Source organism: Solanum verrucosum, unplaced genomic scaffold (assembly GCF_900185275.1).
Source record: "Solanum verrucosum unplaced genomic scaffold, falcon-dt-bn FXZP01000186.1, whole genome shotgun sequence".
Classification (NCBI taxonomy): Eukaryota; Viridiplantae; Streptophyta; class Magnoliopsida; order Solanales; family Solanaceae; genus Solanum; species Solanum verrucosum.
Genome location: NW_026020262.1, coordinates 756,390 through 764,686, shown reverse-complemented (window position 1 = coordinate 764,686; position 8,297 = coordinate 756,390).

Below are 8,297 nucleotides of genomic sequence, written 5' to 3'. Positions count from 1 at the left end.
CCTATTTAGACTAGATCCATGGGAGTTGTTTAAATTACTTTACAAGCTGAACAAAAAATGTGTCTAAAAGTATTATTTATAAAATGATAAGTATTATAATTATTTCTGTTTTATTTAAATTTTTGCATGTTTTTACTATTGGGATATGAGGGTTCTCCTACTTATGTGTTAGAGTGGGTGCCAGCACGATCTGGTGGGTTGGGTCGTGATAATTGGTATCAGAGTCTAGGTTACTGGTCTCCCCGTACAAGAGCAAAATGTGGACTAGACTCATGTGGATTGGTGTGTTGACGTCCATATCTAATCTTCAGGAAGCTAGGAATCATTCTAGGAAATTGTTCCACTCATTCTCTCATTTCGTGCAAAGTGTCGCTTATGGTATGAGTTGAGTCCAATTGGTATCTTAACAAAGTGAACCGAAAGTCGCGGTCACGACTTAAGGAGCACAAGCAACGTAATTGGAATTAGGAAGGTTCCAATTGGTATCTAACCTTAGGGGCTATGAGGAGCATGGATGACCAGTAATGGTCTTCTATGGAACGAACTAACTAAAAATTGAAATTGCATGTGCATTGTATTTTGGAAACTGTGAATGTGTGCTTCTTGTTGCTTGAAATAACTGTGTGTGTGATTCTTGTTGTTTGAATTAACTGCGGATATAAAGTTGTAATTGCTTGAATGTTATGAGGTGAATATGTGTGCTATAAATGTGTGTTTTAAACCTTGATATGGAGTTGTGGAAATTATTAAGTGCAACTACTCGTGTAATGTAAAAATCGTTGAGAAAAAGAAAGTCAGAACTTAGCTGGTGCGAGGGTCTAGTTAATTTACGAGGTGATTCGTAAAATGGAATCTGGACGTGCGTCGCAACCAATTAATAATCGTGTGAATGTCTGGGTGTATCCTGGGGATGTGTGGGTGTAACATTGAATTAATGAGAACTAGTGGGATGTCGTGTCATTAAGTTTGATTTGGATTAGTTAATGGTTTTCCTAGCTTGGAGACTTATACTAGATTGTTTGGTTACGCTAGAAACTTTGGGGAAATTTTAGAAAAGCGAAAAGAACACAAAAATTATTTGCCTGGGTTCTTGTCCCGTCTGAGCCACTGGGGCGGGATTATTCCTGCCATAGCGACACCGCCAGCGATTGATTTTTCCCGCCATAGCGGGATAGGGGGAGGCAGAACCTCAACCCAGCTTCCCCTGTTTGCCCTAACTTTGAAATTTCAACCCAAATGGGATCCGAACAAATCCCTGCAACTCCAAACAGTGTTCAGCAACAACAGAAGTAGAGAGATTATAAAACCTTCAGACTTAATATAAGGCTACATCAGACAGCAAAAACTAGCATCCTCATGCTTACAAAAACTTAGGAAATCATAACATAAATCAAAGTGTCTTAAAAATTTGCAAGCCCAAGAAAGGCGAAGAAAGCAACTCAGGAACCCTGCGACCGAGAGGTGTCGGTGTGGGTGTCAGAATCTAACTCCTCCGGGGGCACCAGGCCAGTCACGGCCTCCTTCAGCTCCGAAAACTAAACGTAATCATCCTTCTCCACTATGGGCATCTCTTGCCCGGGAGCGATACAAGTAAACATGATTTTTACAGCCTTCCAGAGCCAAATCATCAGATGGTCCCTTGCTAAGTTCTTCTTCCTCTCCTGGCGCACCTAGCGACGGAGCATCTCGACTTCTAAGGAAGTGCTGGGTGGAACAGAAGTGAAGTTGGCATAGGCACTCCCCATCTTCTTCCGGACATCCTCCAGATCCTCTTCAACTCGTGCACCTGAAAGCGGGTCCTCGTCATCCGAATCTACAGCCTCATTACTGCTGCTAGCCCTGCCCGTCCTCCTCCTCTTGCTCCTAGAAGTAGAACTTGTCCAAACCAAAAGAGGGTGAAGAGGGGGATCCATGGGAAGTACCTCGTCAGCATCAAATAGAGGCACTCCTGCCCGCTTGCACAGGGCAGTGATAAGGCCAGGGAAAAAGAATGCCTTATTGTTACCCCGATAGAACACCTTCCATTATGAGATGATCTGCGCCCCCACGTTCAGCTGTATACCCTGTATGGCGCAGGCCACCACCAAAGCCAGGGGAAAGGTCACGTCGGTGAGGTTGTCCGACGGGCGGATCCTCCTAGTCACCAAGTGCAGCCACCTCTTAGCATCAGGTGACCAGTCTATGCTAGTAATACCCTCAGCGGTAGCCCAGTGAACCTGATCCCAGCGTGTAGGCTCTACAAGAGTGTCCCTCAGCCACTCCAGATTCATCTCCCTCAGCCTGGTCTCATACTCATGGTTCGGGACCTCTGATACCTCTAGGGCCTCATTGATAGCAGTGGCGTTCAAAGAAATGTCAACTCCCCTGATGCGAATGACGGGGTGAGGTTTGTCCCATCACACAGTATGTAGGATGGCGTAGAACTCCCTCACCCAAGTAGAGCGTGCATCTGTGGGAGCCTCAGTCAGTGAAATCCACCCGAACTCTACCAGACGAGCATAGAAGGCAGGCTCATTCTCCTATAACTTGTGCAACACAAACCCCCTCTTGTAACAGAACCCCGTGTTGCAGTTATCGTGATGTCTCTCCCGACTCGCGGTATCAGAAACCGGATGAAAGGTAAGTGTTCTTCATTATTTCCTGCCATTTAGAAAGCCTGCAATAAGTAGAATATAAGTTAGAATGCAAAATTATAATCGGTGAAAGGCTAAAAACTGAGAATTAAGAAAAGAGAATTTTTGGTATTAAGGGTAAGGCCACTGCCTAGCGCATCCCGCCACAGCGACCATAATCCCGCCTTGGCAGGATTATGAAGGTTTTCATAGCAGGATGAAGGCCACCAGAGCAGCCTTCATCTGGAAAGAACACAGGTGCATCAATGACGCCTTTTCATCCCAAAACCCCCATTTTCGACAGAATTCCAACAGATCAGGGTATATAAACTATCCTAGAACATAAATAAGCAATCATTTGGCAAAATAACTCCTAAAAGAGGCCTAAATTAGAGTTTTACACCAAGAGACCCTTCAACTTCCCCCACCCATTTTTGTACCGATTTACCCATATTTTTTAGACATCCTTACGCCCAGGAGGTTGTGGGAACATTGGGGACGTAAGGGAAGTACCCATGCTACGTTTATTATATCAATTTAACAACCTAGTTAAAATTTAAAATAACTACCCGGAAAACCATCTTTGATTCGATCAGTTAGCAGTATGCAATCGTATTTAAATAATCTACAAAAGTAAAGAGTGTAAGAATGAGAAGCTTACCTTAAAACTCGACGTTCGGAGCGAGGGGTTTGAAAGGTTTTGGGAGAGTTGAGTAAGGGAGAAATAGAGAAATGAGGAAATTCTTTCCTCATTCCCCCTTTACTGTTTACGATCTCCCGCCTCAGTGGGAGATCTCTCACCACAGCGGCCCCTCCTTAGCGAGAGGGATGCTTCCCTAGCGGGCCAGGCTGCGTGAATTTAATACATTCAGTTCTTTTTGTGGGTTTCATTTTTCCCTCTAGTCGATGGGGTATAGTACCCCCTTCCGTGCGTTAATTAAGTGAAAAGTCGACTTTCGTCGTGATCCCGTAGTGGACCAATCCTTTAATTTATTAATGAATCGAAATAGGGCACATGATGTTCGTGCACTAGTCATTCGGGGATGAACGAGGGGTAAATTGGTATCTATTGTAACGACCCGAACCATCGTTAATTAGGTGGGATAAAAATCCAGGAAAAATGTGGGCCATTGTCTCGCCAGAGAAAGCCAGGTGCCGCTAGGGCGGCGGCGCCATAGCAGGGTAAGTTGGCCCCAAGGCAGGACAGGCGAGGCAGAACATAACTTACGAGAAATCCTATTTCCTTCATCTTCCTAAAATACCCAAATAAGTCGTAAAACACCCGAAAAACCTCAAAAAAGTTATTTTAAGCTTGGGAAGAGGGGAGAAGGAGAATTTTAACATGAGCATGGTGAAATCTTGTGGATTATTGGCCAAATCTACAGTCGCGAAGCCCGGAAAAATCGGAATCGAAGTGCAAACTCCGTGCAACTGCTTGGCGCCCAGGTAGGCTAGGTTTCATGAATTGAGTAGTTTAAATCTATGCTCACCGTGTAATATTTGTAAATCAATGGTAGGATCTATGCGTAGACCTTCCTGCACTGAATGATTTATGATTCAAAACCCTAGAATGAAGCCATAGATGATGAATTAGGGTTGAGTCTGGTTGAATTAGGGTTTGCATGAGGTGTATGGATGAATAATTTGTAGGTGATTGGTTGTGATTCTATGATTGTGTGATATATGTTGTTCTTGCTTGATTGTGATACTTATATGTATATGAATGACGCATTATTGATCACACTTGTTGTATATGAGATAGATGAAATATGATTGCCATGAAATCATGACTTAAATGTATGATCTTGAGGATATACTTGTGGTTGTGATTGTGGTGTGATGGATCGGTTGCCACGTTCCAGCATAACTAACTTGGATCGGTTGCCACGTTCCGGCCGGCATAACTATAGGATCGGTTGTCACGTTTCGACATAATTTAATGGATCGGATACCACGTTCTAGTATGCTAACTATTTGGGTTTGGGTTCCATGAGAGGACCAATGATGTGGAAAAATTGTATGATGTGATATAAAATGAGAACAATCGTTGTTCGTAAATGTTGATAATGTGGTACATGTTCGATATATACTTGTGATTATAATGTTGTTTGACTTGCTTATGTTGCACTTTGTGGACATATATTATGGCGGTTATATTTGATAGTCCTCGTGTTAAGTGAACTTGTGATACATGGTGGAAGAGTAAAGTGTTCAAGGGGCGAGTAATGGATAGTAAGGGTGGTTTGTGTTTTGTAATTGTGCGAAGTAGGGGTAGCAGGTGTGATGAAACATGCTTAGGTGGATTTCACTTGGGGGGGAAGAGATTGGGTTTAGTGGGAAGAATGCTTGATTTAATGTACTATGTGACTATGGTTGGTTAGTGTGACGAGGAAGTAAGGGTATGACATGAATGGTTAGTGGGAATGTCAGTGGTTGTGTTTGGGAATTGCTCTATGTGTTAGAATGGTTAGGCTATGATCAAGTACCTTGTAGTAGGTTGATTGAGAAGGATGTTAGTGGTCCAAATACTAGTGTATAATGGAAGTATTTCAAGGGAGGGTAAAGGTGGAGGAGCGAGTGGTCTATTGTATATTTCTACTAGTTGGCTTCTTATGTTATGTGGTGGGCGTCAGGTTGACCGATGATGTCTACCAATACGTGTGTTTTGTACTGATACTACTCTTGCTATGTCTTTGACATAGTCTGGATGCAGGATTGGTGACGTTTCATTAAGTGAAAACGAAGAAAATTTCCAGCAGCTTCTATTCTTTCTTCCGCATGGTGGGAGCTATGTCTTTTATTTATTGTCCAGTTGTACTCTTAGTAGATCGTGTACCTGTTTAGACTAGATTCATGGGAGTTGTTTAAATTACTTTACAAGTTGAACCAAAAGTGTGTCTAAAAGTATTATTTATAAAATGATAAGTATTATAATTATTTCTATTTTCTTTAAATTTCTGCATGTTTTTACTATTGGGATATGAGGATTCTCCTACTTAAGTGTTAGAGTGGGTGCCCGCACGATCCGGTGGGTTGGGTCGTGACAATTTCTAATAACTTTTATACTTACACAAATAAATAGGATTTTTAATTAACGTTACTATTTTTTTTTATAGTTATTAGATTTTAATTTAGTGTAGGACAAAATGAAAATGTTTATTCCATATTATTGAATATAAAATTTATTTTGTTAATGATATATTTTAAATTATTCATATATATTCACATATTTTCACATTTGTTGTGAGGTATTTTGTTTTTTTTTTAAAAAGAACTCTGAAAATTTTAAAATAATATATTTGAAGTTACAAGATCTTGTTAACTTGATAATACATTCGTGACACACACACACTCTTTTGTCTTGAGCATAAAAAAAAGGCAATGTTTAAATAGTAACAACTATTTTGAAGAAAACTTCCTAACAATCTAAATCACATAAGTAGCATTGATAAATAAAGTCATTCTTTTATCTTGAGCATCAAAAACCAAATTGTGACAATTCTCTAACTCTTGAGAAGTTTAATATTTTGTAAAAAGATATTCAGAAACATATATATCTACATCACAAGAGAAATTTTTAATAAAAACAAATGAATTTATACAACAATAATAATTAAACTAATACAAACTTCAACTAGCATTATTACAAGTCATATGAACTTTTATTCGTTGAAAATACTGAAAATGTTAAGAAATAATAAATCAGTAAAACAAAAGAGCAATGTTTACATAATAATAACTATTTTGAAGCAAACTTCATATCAATTTAAATCACATAAGTAGCATTGATAAATAAAGTCATTCTCTTGTCTTGGGCATTAGAAAAATAAATCGTGATAATTATCTAACTTTTGAGAAGTTAAATAATTTTGGAAAAAGATATTCAAAAGCATATATCTACATTACAAGAGAAATTGTTAATAAAAGAAAATAAATTTAGAATATAATAAAAATTAAACTAATACAAACTTCAACTGGCGTTATTACAAATCATATAAACTTTTCTTTATCGAAAATACTTAAATACTAGGAAATAGTAAATCAATAAAACAAAAGGGCAATGTTTATATAGTAATAATTATTTCGAAGCAAACAACCTGACAATCTAAATCACATAAGTAACATTTATAAATAAAGGCATTCTTTTGTCTTGAGCATCAAAAAATAAATCGTGACAATTCTCTAACTCTTGAGAAGTTTAATAATTTTTAAAAAAGATATTCAGAAGCATATATCTACATAACAAGAGAAATTGTTATAAAAATAAATGAATTTAGACTACATCATGTTAACTTCATATATTGGAACATTACATACTATTGTATATATTAAGCAAAAAAATAATTATTATATCATCAAAATTATTTTCCTCAAGTACTCGAGGTTAAGGAATATACCCTCTTACAATAGAACAATTTACTTCATCAGAATAGTGGTACCTCATATTCCGCTTAACTTTGAACTAACTCAACGACAATAAATCACACAAAAAATTTTATAATGCAAGACGAAGAAGAAGAGTAGAAGATTAAAAAAATTGTGGTTGAAAATGAGAGGAAATCCCTCTATTTATAGTCAACAAAGGATAGTATGAGCAAGTGTTTTTTGTGTCTTATATGAAAAGTCATGACCTTTCCAAGAAGTCACAACCCTTTGAAAAAGTCACAACTATTTGGAAAAGTCATAACTCTTTGGAAAAGCCACAACTTATCGAAAAATCACAACCCTTTGAAAAAAGTCATAACTTATCAGAAAAGTCACAACTCATCGAAAAAGTCACAACCTAAGTTAGGGATATATGAATTTATACTACAATAAAAATTAAACTAATAAAAACTTCAACTGGCGTTATTATAAGTCTTATGAACTTTTATTCATTGGAAATACTGAAATATTAAGAAATAGTAAATCAGTAAAATAAAAAAGCAATGTTTATCTAGTAAGAGCTATTTTGAAACAAACTTCTTGACAATATAAATCTCATAAGTAGCATTGATAAATAAAGTCATTCTCTAGTCTTGGGCATCAGAAAAACAAATCGTGGCAATTCTCTAACTCTTGAGAAGTTGAATAATTTTGGAAAAGGATATTCAGAAGCATATATTTACATCACAAGAGAAATTGTAAGCAAAAGCAAATGAATTTAGACTACAATAAAAATTAAACTAATACAAACTTCAACTGGTATTATTACAACTCATATAAACTTTTCTTTGTCGAAAATACTTAAATATTAAGAAATAGTAAATCAATAAAATAAAAAGGGCAATGATTATATAGTAATAATTGTTTTGAAGCAAACAACCTGACAATCTAAATCACATAAGTAGCATTGATAAATAAAGACATTATTTTGTCTTGAGCATCAAAAAAAATCGTGACAATTCTCTTAATCTTGAGAAGTTTAATAATTTTTAAAAAAGATCTTCAGAAGCATATATCTACAGCACAAGAGAAATTGTTAACAAAAACAAATGAATTTAGGCTACATCATGTTAACTTCATATTTTGGAACATTACATACTAAGAAAAAATATTACATCATCAGAATTATTTTCCTCAAGTACCCGAGGTTAAGGAATATACCCTCTTACGATAGAACAATTTACTTTATCAAAATAGTGGTACCTCATATTCCGCTAAACTTCGAACTCACTCAACAACAATAAATCACACTAAATTTTT